Here is a 13,039-nt window from a genome sequence, read left to right on the forward strand (position 1 = left end):
ACCTCTAGCATCAACAAGGCAATTTCGCCCACAGGACTGCTGTATACTGGATGTTTTTCCCTTTTCACACCATTCTTTGTGAACCCTAGAAATGGTTGTGCGTGAAAATCCCAGAAACTGAGCAGATTGTGAAATACTCAGACCGCCCCGTCTGGCACCAACAACCATGCCACGCTCAAAATTGCTTAAATCACCTTTCTTTCCCATTCTGACATTCAGTTTGGAGTTCAGGACATTGTCTTGACCAGGGCCACACCCCTAAATGCATTGAAGCAACTGCCATGTGATTGGTTGATTAGATAATTGCATTAATGAGAAATTGGACAAGTGTTCCTAATAATCCTTTAGGTGAGTGTATATCCTACACAGTTCTGAGATGAACATGCATTTTACTTCATTCCAGCATGGTCCATCTTATAATACATTTTTAACATTCTTATGCAGATATCGTTTTTCCTTTTCTTTCATGTGTGAAGGATTAATTCACATTCATTAAATGCTTGTTATTAGACACATTGAAAGCACCACTGAATGCAACAGCTTTCCAAGAAGCACTAATAAAGATGACGGGATGAATGGATGAACGGAAAACAAAGTGAGAATGGCAGCAGCGTGTTGTATACTTTTTGTGTTCGCTAATCTGAGTGTGAACAGTGGGTCTTTGGTATTTAAAGCAGCTGGCTGCTAGCATGAGTGCTAATGCTACACAGCAATAAGCAGGTCACACGTTGCCAAATCACAAATAACAGCGCCATAGCTTTGAATTTGAGGGTTTGCTTTTATTATCTAAAGAAATGGCATTTATACCTAGCCCTCCACTAATATTGGCCGATTCTTCACATTTGCAATTCAATTCACATTTATCTGTACAGCGCTTTTCACAATACATATCGTTTCAAAGCAGCTTCACATAAAAATACATACATGCGTCTACATTACAATTTAAAGTGATTTGTCCATGTTATGTATTTCAGAAATGCAAATCAAAGCACACAGTTTAGCTAACAATGTATTATTAATCAATATAATAATTAAGGCACATAAATGAGTAAAATAAGAATACATGTTGTTAATGAATAGGGTATATAGAAATGAGCATGAATGTGTGTTGATGCAGAGCTGCGTCATCTGAAGTCCTCGCAGGAGTCGAGTCGTCTCTTCACCGGTGTTGGTCATCTGCAGTCTTTATGAGAGGCTGGATCCAGACTGGAGCTGACACTCTTACCTCGGGATGGGCGTCCTGAGATAAAACAGAACAGAAAAGTAATTAGCGTAGCTGCTGTTCAAAGCATTAAGCAAAGACAATCATGTGCACTGATATAACTGGAGTACAAGGTTATGAGATGCATCATGTGAATGCTTGGCTAAAGAGATGCGTCTTTAATCTAGATTTAAACTGGAGGAGTGAGTCTGAGCCCCGAACATTATTAGGAAGGCTATTACATAGTTTAGGTGCTAAAAATGAAAAAATGCGTTCTCCCTCCTTTAGTGGACTTAGATATCCTAGGTGCTACCAGAAGCTCAGAGTTTAGTGATCTTAAAGATCGTGATGGGTTATAAGGCGATAGAAGATCAGTTAAATATTATAGGTCAGTAGCAATACTTTATTATTGATACGAAACTTAACAGGTAACCAGTGTAGAGATGTTAAAAGTGGTGTTATGTGATTATATTTTCTTGACCTAGTAAGAACTCTAGCAGCTGCATTTTGGACTAATTGTAGCTTGTTAATTGAGAAGGCAGGACAGCCGCTAGTAATGCATTACAGTAATCTAGTCTAGAAGTCATGAATGCAGGAACTAACTTCTGAACAACACATTCCCAGCTCCATGTTGGTGCATCTCGTCTTCAGATCAGCCACTCATTTTCTATAGGGTTCAGGTCAGGGAACTGAGATGGCCATGGCAGAAGCTTCATTTTGTGCTCAGTGACACTTTGATTTTGATGTTTGTTTTGGATCATTGTCCTGATGGAAGATCCAACCACGGCCCATTATAAGATTTCTAGCAGAGGCGGTCAGATTTCGATTTTTTTATCTGTTGGTATTTGCTAGAATCCATGAGACCATGTATCTGAACAAGATGTCCAGGACCTCACAGGTCCAGCAGTATATTTAACCATGGACATGGGGTGCTTTTTATCCCTGTTTGCATCAAACCCATCTGGTGGGTTGCTGCCAAAAAGCTTTTTAGTCTCATCTGACCACAGAACCATGTCCCTTTTGAATTTCCAGTTGTGTCTGACAACTGAATATACTGGAGTTTGTTTCTGGTTGAGTTTTTCTTGAATCCCTCGCAAAACAACATGTGGTGATGTATCATTTTGATATTTTTTTAGGCTTTCTGACCTCCAAGACTCAACTAATCTCTGCAATTCTTTGTCCACTCAAACTCTCCTCCTCACCGTGCATTAAGACAATAGAGACACACGTCCGCTTCCAGGCAGAATCGTAACATCTTTAGTTGATTGGAACTTCTCAGTTATTGCCCTGATGGTGCTTTAGCTATTTTCCTACAGCCACTTCCTAATGTGTGAAGTTCAACACTCTTTTGCTGCACATCAGAACTATATTATTTTGCTTTACTCATTGTGATGAATGATTAAGGGAATTTGCTGGACAATTTCATGCTCATAGTAAGCCTGGTCCTACCAGACTCTCGTACATTTCATTTGTACAGAGAGTCTGGCCACTCTCCATTGACATTGACAAGTGTTTACTTCCTTGAAGGCGGGTACTCTGTGGAAGTTTAAAACTATTGGGTCTACCAAGAGCCACTCTGGATCTGCCATAACTAATCGCTAACGTTTGGTTGTGACGTATGTCATGCACTGTTCGCCTCTGTTGCCAGCATTTAAATAAATACAAGTCTAGAAGTCTAGAAATGCATCCAAATTACAGTGAAGCGCAACCGTACGGTGCTCTGCAGTGGTCAAAAAGGATATAAACAGTACATTTTGAAGTGATATATTCTTGAAAACTCAGAGATGTGGATTCGGACAGCAATTAAATGACCACACAGCTGGGTAATTTTTACGCGGGTGGTGGGAGACGGACGGCAATAAAATCACTGACTAGCCCCTGTAAATGATTACAATACCTTCCGACCGCACGAGAAACAATTACCGGGGCTTAAGCCGACTCCTTCACCACTAACGGAGCGAGCTGGAAAATCAAACTTTTCCCGGGACACAACATCATGGCCACCAACAAAACTCAGCAAAGATTGTTCTTTCTCCGGCTTTAACTTCTGGATATTCGGCAGCGGTGCCACAACGAAATGAATGGGTGCGTCTCAATCAGATCCCTAGTTCAGTAGTCAGGGGTGTGACTCCCTGATCAGTGCCCTGACTACTGAACTAGGGAGCTGATTGAGACGCACCCAATGGCTTCGCTCACATCTTTCTCCGCCGCCATTACTGAACTACCACTCAAACTGGCGCACGACATCAACGTCATCGTTCTCAGCCACTCCCTCTGTTCGCTGATTGGACCGGTAAAAATTTGTTCAGAAAAACCTAAGAATATACCGCAATCCCAGACGGAGTACTGAAGGAAAAGGAAAATTGAGCGGAAGTACGTAGGAGGGCGCAGAGCCATAGAGAGAGAGAGAGTTGCGACAACTCCATAGACTCCAATGGAACGTTTTTTTTTACAGCAATGGCGGCTCGTGGAGACTCTCAATAGTTCCCGGAAGTAGCAGCCGCGCCATAGAGTTACAGCAGAACAGACCGTTTGTGATGCACTTTTAAAAGGTAAGACGTTTAATCAGTAAGATTTTAAATTATCAGCACATCTTAATCAAAATAACTTGTACATTAAAGCCTGCTTGTGTAGATTATTCATCATTAAAAAAATATATATTTTAAAGGTCCCGTTCTTCGTGTTTTTTTTGAAGCTTTGATTGTGTTTACAGTGTGCAATATAACGTGTTCATTTTTCGCGTGTAAAAAAACACAGTATTTTTCACACAATTTACTTATCTGTATACCGCTGTTCTCACCGTCCTAAAAACGGCTGGTGATTTCCTTGTGCTATGAAGTCCCTCCTTCAGAAATACGTAACGAGTTCTGATTGTGCAAGCGTTTCCTGTGCTGTGATTCGACCACAGCTTAGCGCACGTGAAAGCGGTTCCTGTGTTGTAATTTGACAGCAGCTTAGCGCACGTTGGAAAGGTCACGCCTCTTAACGGGGAGATGTATGCGTTCAATAATCTCTACAGCGTCCCTGGGAAAGCCAAACAAAGGTGATTTGACTCCTGGATGAAAATAACAGCGTCTCGATGACATGGCGATAAACACACTCAATGCAACAGTTCCTTTTCTCCACGCGACCGTCCGCTTCTCCACGTGGGACAGCAACAAGACCGCGCCCCCCTTTTCGCGTTTCTTTGTGGGCGGAGGTTAGTCTGTTCTACTGCTCTACTGACGTAATTAAAGAAGGAAGTACCAGGATGTAGTCCAAGCCAGCCGTTCGCTGTAGGCTTTGAAAGGGAACTTCTGTTAAATAAAATATCTCGCTTGGCATTGAACTTTGAGCTTTATAATTTTACAGGTATTATTTATGCTCTAACAGCAACATTACACACTAACTAAAGTTTGAACAATGGAATCGCGAAGAAGGGGACCTTTAAAAACAACATCGCTGTAACTACATACTCATGCTACATACACATGTCGATGTGTAATAAAATTATTGAAAATCAATGCATTTATTGACTATTAATTACCAAAAATCGCAGTTCTGTCACTGTGACTATACATTTGAATTGCCCGCCAAAGCACTTCCTGGAACTATTCGAGGTCTACATGAATCACTGACTATCAAGCGTTTTGAACTTCCGTTGTCGCAACTCTCTCTCTCTATGGCTCTGGCAGGGCAGAGCCAGGCTAGCTCATAGTCGCCCTGAAAAAAAAATGAATGGGAATATACTTCAGAGATATGTTACTCATAAAAAATTCTAGGAGTGCCGATAGTTGTGTTCAACATGTTTTGGAGAAAAACATTTAATTCATAATGTGATTTACCCCCGACTTTCAATTGTTTTACTTCAATGAAAAGTGAGATTTTTGTGAAATTTCTGAATGAAAGATCAAAAGGTTAAACAATGCAGATTTATTTTTACAGCCATCTTTGATGATATGTACCAAGGGAAAATAAGAATTTGATAATTCTGACTTCAACTGGGGACCAAAGCACCTCTTTGGTTTTCTTAATTCCGCTAATGTCCTTCTATTTCCCTTTGCCACCCTGTAAGTTTTGTACGTTTTTCTGTGTGTGTGTGTTGGGACCATGGGCCTGGGAGGAAAAACAGAAGAGGCCCCTAATACTAATAAACGAGTGCTACTTTCTCTTTGCCTCTCTCGCGCTCCAGAGCTTGCCCTCTGGGAGAGCAGAGAAAGGCTGAATAATTGGAAAATATCCCTGCCTCCTATTCCAGAGAGATCCCTCTATTCTCTCTCTCTCTCTCTCTCTCTCTCTCTCTCTCTCTCTCTCTCTCTCTCTCTCTCTCTCTCTCTCTCTCTCTCTCTCTCTCTCTCTCTCTCTCTCTCTCTCTCTCTCTCACGCTCTCTCTCTCCTTCTCTCTCTCTCTCTCTCTCTCGTTCCTCTCTCCATCGTCTGCCTGCACAATGAGATACTGTTCTCATTTTGCCTCTTAAAAGGAACAATTAGCCTGGTTCGGGTACGTGTGTGCGCATGCTTTCAAGATGGGGGCTGAGAGAATATGCTGTATTTACATATCTCTATGTAAATTGTGTATTCAGATGGCTGAATGTCGCAGTGCCAGGGAAGAGGAATAGTTTTGGGCGGCTCATCTGTGTCTCTTTCAACTCGCCTGCGCGCACACCCCCCGACACATGCTTTGAGCTAATGGCCCTTCTGTTATTGGACATTCAGCAGACCCAGTGCAGCATGTACGACAGGAAGCAGAGTGTTGTGAACTTCCTTTCATGCCGTAAAACGGTGAAAGAAAAACACAGCACTTCTACCTTTCTTCCACAATCCATCCTCTACTCTCCCACTCCTCCCCCCTCCATTTATTCCTCCCGAAGCCCTGTGCGGAAAACCCTTAAACATGCATTTGAAGTAAAAGCTTTTTTGTAATCTTGACAAGAGGGTGCAGGAGGTAATGGAGCAGTGTTGCTTCACTGAATGACAGCCGCACTGTAGGGTCACGGAATGTTTCACGTTCACCCTTGACTCTGTTTTAGGGAAGCTGTTTTACCCATTTAACTTTTCCTCTTTTACTCACTGCAAATGAAACAACGGCAGGCTTTTATAGATCACCCATCAACTCAAATTTCTAGACAACAAGACATGTTGGAGATCTTTGCTGAAATAAAACAACCCGATTCAGACTAAATATGAGCATCAAACATGTAGTGCCAGCGTTTTTGGTAACACTTTATTTCGATAGTCCACTCTAGACATTCTCCTAACTATAAGTACCTTTGCAACTACATGTCAACTAACTCTCATTAAAATAATAGAGTATTTCTATTGTGCTCCCCAACAGCAATTCTACTGACTATAAGTAAGTTTGCAACTACATGTCAACTTATTATACTTAACAGCTAAACCTAACAGTCTACTAACATTCTGACTATCTATCTATCTATCTATCTATCTATCTATCTATCTATCTATCTATCTATCTATCTATCTATCTATCTATCTATCTATCTATCTATCTATCTATCTATCTATCTATCTATCTATCTATCTATCTATCTATCTATCTATCTATCTATCTATCTATCTATCTATCTATCTACGTCCGTCCGTCCGTCCGTCCGTCCGTCCAACTATCTATGTCCGTCCGTCTATCTAACTATCTACGTCCGTCCGTCCATCCATCTAACTATCTACGTCCGTCCGTCCGTCCAACTATCTACGTCCGTCCGTCCATCCATCTAACTATCTACGTCCATCCATCCATCTATGCCCGTCCGTCTATCTAACTATCTACGTCCGTCCATCCATCTAACTATCTACATCCGTCCATCCATCTAACTATCTACGTCCGCCCATCCATCTAACTATCTACGTCCGTCCATCCATCTATGTCTGTCCGTCTATCTAACTATCTACGTCCGTCCATCCATCTAACTATCTACGTCCGCCCATCCATCTAACTATCTACGTCCGTCCATCCATCTATGTCCGTCCGTCTATCTAACTATCTACGTCCGTCCATCCATCTATGTCCGTCCGTCTATCTAACTATCTACGTCCGTCCATCCATCTATGTCCGTCCGTCTATCTAACTATCTATGTCCGTCCATCCATCTATGTCCGTCCGTCTATCTAACTATCTACGTCCGTCCATCCATCTATCTACATCCGTCCATCCATCTAACTATCTACGTCCGCCCATCCATCTAACTATCTACGTCCGTCCATCCATCTATGTCTGTCCGTCTATCTAACTATCTACGTCCGTCCATCCGTCTAACTCTCTACGTCCGTCCATCCATCTAACTATCTACGTCCGCCCATCCATCTAACTATCTACGTCCGTCCATCCATCTATGTCCGTCCGTCTATCTAACTATCTACGTCCGTCCATCCATCTATGTCCGTCCGTCTATCTAACTATCTACGTCCGTCCATCCATCTATGTCCGTCCGTCTATCTAACTATCTACGTCCGTCCATCCATCTAACTATCTACGTCCGTCCGTCCGTCCATCCATCTAACTATCTACGTCCGTCCATCCATCTATGTCCGTCCGTCTATCTAACTATCTACGTCCGTCCATCCATCTAACTATATACGTCCGTCCGTCCGTCCATCCATCTAACTATCTACGTCCGTCCATCCATCTATGTCCGTCCGTCTATCTAACTATCTACGTCCGTCCATCCATCTAACTATCTACGTCCGTCCATCCATCTATGTCCGTCCGTCTATCTAACTATCTACGTCCGTCCATCCATCTAACTATCTACGTCCGTCCATCCATCTATGTCCGTCTGTCTATCTAACTATCTACGTCCGTCCATCCATCTAACTATCTACGTCCGTCCATCCATCTATGTCCGTCCGTCTATCTAACTATCTACGTCCGTCCATCCATCTAACTATCTACGTCCGTCCATCCATCTATGTCCGTCCGTCTATCTAACTATCTACGTCCGTCCATCCATCTATGTCCGTCCGTCTATCTAACTATCTACGTCCGTCCATCCATCTATGTCCGTCCGTCTATCTAACTATCTACGTCCGTCCATCCATCTATGTCCGTCCGTCTATCTAACTATCTACGTCCGTCCATCCATCTATGTCCGTCCGTCTATCTAACTATCTACGTCCGTCCATCCATCCATGTCTGTCCGTCTATCTATCTACCTATCTACGTCCGTCCATCCATCTATCTATCTATCTATCCATACATCCATCCATCCGTCCGTCCGTCCGTCCGTCCGTCCGTCTGTCTGTCTGTCTGTTTGTCCGTCCGTTTGTCCATCCGTCTGTCCATCCGTCTGTCCAGTTGTTGGTTTGATGAGTTTTGCACGGGCAAGCACTATTTCTTAAAAAAAGGAGTTTAATTTATGTAAACTGCGCTTAAAATAATTTATGGCATTTTGCAGATTTTTGCAACATATCACAGCAAACCATGCGCAGCATGCATATATCAAGCGCCAGCGTTAGTTCTGGCAGGCCACGTAGTCAAGCTCCGCTATCAGCTGATTGGGAAATTCTAACTCCGCCCCTCTTTCAGCTGATCTGTTTCAGCTGATCCTATGCTCTCAATTGGCTTCTCTCAAACAGGGTGCCTTACTTAAGCATAGCTTCACTTCAATCTGCCTGCTTGGACGCTTCTGCTGCACGCTGTTTTGCAACCCACCTCCTCCCCAGCTCCTCCTTAAATTGCTAACTTAATCATGTCATTCTGTTGTCATTGATGCATGCTCTGTTCTAAATGGGGGATTTGCTCTGCCCTCCCAGTTAAATGGGAGGTCGTCCCCAGAATCTGCTGCTGTTCCCTGTCTTGGCTTTTCATGGAGCTCATGAAAGGATGGGGAATTTAGAACAGAGCCATACCGCCAAATCTAAATCTTTACAAAATATGCAATTAAAAAATTGTACTAAATGTTTGTCTATTGTGTTTTTGACTTTAGTGGACCTGACAGAAGTAATATACAGTACAGCTCTTTTTTTGTATTCTGTATCCCACAGAATATACAGATAGTCAACTCCAGACACGGTGATAATGGATTGTGGTTATTCGTAGGAATAACATAAACAAATGATATGAGAGAGGTAGTTTTACAATCTTATTTTATTTTTTATTTCATACAAACACGTTTGCCATCAGCGGATTTTACACCTTTGTGCCACCTGTCACTATAGTGAACATAAAAGGGTGGTGTGATCCACATAAATAGCAATTTGTTGTCGGCATGCTGAAAACTGTTTTTGAAAACTGTAAGAATAAATATTGCAGTGTTGATATGACTGCTACAATGATAGATTTTATCCTCACACTTCTCTATGGTACATATATATTTGTCACGGTGGAGAGAATGACAAGGAATGACAGGGGAGTTATCAAAACCTCATCCCCTGAGTCAGACACAGATGGCTGTTAAAGTTGGTAATGATATGCTGGCAGAGGTCCATGTGTTACAATGTGACTGTCAGCGCATGCAGGGAGCAGGACAAGAGGAATGAGTGGCATTTAAACCATAATAACAGATTTGAAAGGGTTAGTTCAGGTTTTAAATGACATGAGGGTGAGAAAATGATGACCGTTTTTCTTTTTTTTTGGATAACGTTTTATAAGAGATAGATCTTAAAATTGCTTTTGAATGGTGCCGTTGTGTGTGTATTGTAAACCTTTCATTATCTGCAATGTGATGTTTTCCTCTGGGCTAGAGAGACTTCAGCTGCACTGACAGTGTGTTTGATAGGTGTCTGGAAGATTCTGAGCCGAGGGACCGCAGGGGAGCCACGACTTGAGGAATTTGATTTAGCTGCAGCTGCTTGAGGAGTTTTTTTCTTTAGAGGATGGACATTTGTTTGCTCTCTTGGTTTCAGTTTTATCAGTCTTTCCTGATCAATACTCTTCCATGATTTACAGATGATCCCTTAGTTGCTCTTCCTTTGCTGTAAGTCCATGTTTAAAAAGTTCCGTAAAAGTAAGTAATTTCTACATTTAAGGTCACTTGAGTGTTTATCTGGCTGTTTGGATTAAATGTTTTTAAGTCTGAAAGTAGACAGTTCTTTGGGTAGAGAGCAGGTGGCCTCGGATGTTATCTGAGTGTAAATGGTCCATCAGTATTGTGTATTGTGAACTGCACCTAGCTTCCTGCTGCATATAAATATGAGGAAATGCTAACATTGCTTAAACATCATTGTTGCTTTGGTAATCATTTTGTCCATAGGGGCTGGGGAATAAATTACTTCACTTTCACATACACTTGTAATGCTCTGCAGTTAAGACTGCATTAGGGCTAAAAATAAACAAGCTTTCCAAAGGCTAGCACATCCACCACTATATATAAACATGCGTTGATGCACTGTGTGTATATATACTGTTTATGTGCTCTTTCATGCTGAGTTCTGAGTGTGTTATCTGTGCAGAAATATAAGCCTTTATGACAACATCTTAGAAAGGATTAAAAAAAAATAGTAGCTGACATTGATTCAGACATGCCGAAAAGTGAAAGGTCGAGAGGACATATTTGCTTTGCTTGATATACACCCAGAGATTTTTAGATATGATCAAGAAATTTGTGAATGCTGTAAAAGGAAAACCCATACATTTAGATTGCATATGTATATTTGTAAATGTGTATTTGTACAATCATTTGTTGCAGAAAATGACCTATTCTTCGGAATTTGTGTAAAATATTGTAAAATGGCAGGTATACTAGAGCTGCAGATTTATTTGTTCAAAGATTGCAATCTCAATTAAAAAATCCTCATTCCTAAATGAAAATGATTCAGAGTAGTTGTCATACAAGGTATGAAACAGCTTCACAAACTGTATCGTTATATCTGTGTTATAGTAATTCAAATGATCAGAGAATTACTGGGATAAGAGTTAATAGTTCGGGATATAAACCCTGATGTCTACAGTAGCATAATAGAGTAGATCACCTAATAAAGATTGTAAAAATTACATTGTAGGTGGCGACAAGTGACTTAAAAAAAAGATTTGTCATTGAATCATTTATTTAAAGGCCCACTGAAGTGCCTTGAAACGCGCAGCATTATTCAATGTGTTGACTTAATTTTCCGTGAAACAGGAAGACAGGGCGGGACATATCAAGCAGCTCCTCCCCCTTTTTAAAACAGCCAATAGCGTTTTGTTTATATCACAGTTTGACTAAAGCCTTTCAGATTGGTAAAATCACAGTTTCCTCTTAATCTATAACCGTTTCTTGTCATATTCTCCTCCATATCGCTTTGAAAAACAGCATTCTGTGCAGAATTAAAATGGGTCCGATATGTTTTGCTGTCCGATATCCGTCGCCTCAACTGAAAGCATATTTACACTGTCTGAATCGTTCTCTATCCCCGGTATAGTGCTCTATGTGCCATTCAGCATGTAGAAAATAGCATGTGTGAGCAAGTGACCGATTTCATCCGCAGCCCCAGCGTCTATTTAGGAGGCGGGGCTTCAGATTCTACAGAGCATTTGATTGGACACAAGATGTGATAAGAAGCTGAAGTCTGCGGGGATGTCATTAAAATCCGTGATCCATTTTAGCGGAAGTGAGAGAATGTAAGTTTTAAATGCTTATATCTCCTAAATGTGAATTTTGTCATTGTTTTGGAACACACCAGCTTATTCATAACCTGAAGGCTAACATAGTCATACTAAAAGCTAAAAAAACAAACATTTTGATTTCACAGGGCCTTTAAGAGATTCGTTAAAAAATGCAAATTCATCCAGTTTGAAACAGGTGAAGTCTTTATGAGTGAGTCATTGAATCATTGCATTCATTCAAACTGATTTTTTAAAATAATAATTAATTCAAAAATGTTTTAACCCTCTATGGTACGGTGTTGCCTCCAGGCAACATAGTCTATTTTATTTTATTTTTAATAAAATGAAACAGCAATTTATTGGTCAAACCTATCTCTGGGAAGAAGAACTCAAATACTAATCAATAAAAAGTGCCAAAAATTGGTCACATGACCCACAGGGGTCCATTTTGTGTCCTGTTTCAGCACATGTGCACAGGTCACATGGCTCCATGTTTTCTCCAATGAAAAGTGCATTTTTCACTAATTTCCGGCCAGTTAATCACCCACAAAAAATATGAGTCACATTCACTGGTAAGTAAAGAAGTATTTTCAGGAACTTTACATTATATATCATCAAATGTTTTAGAGTAAATTACAAAAAACTGTGTGTTGCCTCAAGGCAACATTGTACCATAATGGAATCGCATAAGGCAATACCAGACACACTAGGGTGGATACAAATATAGTATATTTGTAAGGAAAAGAGCTAGAATTCTCGAAATTGATTTGCATTTTTGCATGATTTTGTAATGCACGTATAAGATTAGTAATTCACATACTCTAACTGCACATATTGTGATTGTGCAGTTAGAGTATGTGATTTGGAAGATGTGATTGAGGAAGATGAGGTCATAGTGACAATCCGGCAGGGAGAGATCGAAGATGGAGATGAGGATGAAGATGGATATGATAACTTGATAGGACATGATAACTTGATGTGATGGTTTGGTAATACTTGTGTTCCACGATGGTACAACGTTGCCTGAGAGCAACAGCTGAATTTGAAATGTTACTTTTTATTAAATATGAAATTTGTAAAACATTATAAACTGGATAAATGTGTTTGTTCAGGTGTCTGGTTAAAGACATCGATGTTTTCAATAAGTATATTTCTTTTTTCTACATGAAAATGTCAAATGTTTAAATTTGTCCGTTGTGGTACAATGTTGCCTTGAGGCAACAAACTTAAAAAAAATAAACAAATAAAAAAATTATGAATTGTTTTATTGCTATTGTTATAGTGTCCTATTTTAAGCAAAACACCACAAATAATTTTTT

The sequence above is a fragment of the Gobio gobio genome, assembly GCF_949357685.1.
Source record: "Gobio gobio genome assembly, chromosome: 22".
In the NCBI taxonomy this organism is placed as follows: domain Eukaryota; kingdom Metazoa; phylum Chordata; class Actinopteri; order Cypriniformes; family Gobionidae; genus Gobio; species Gobio gobio.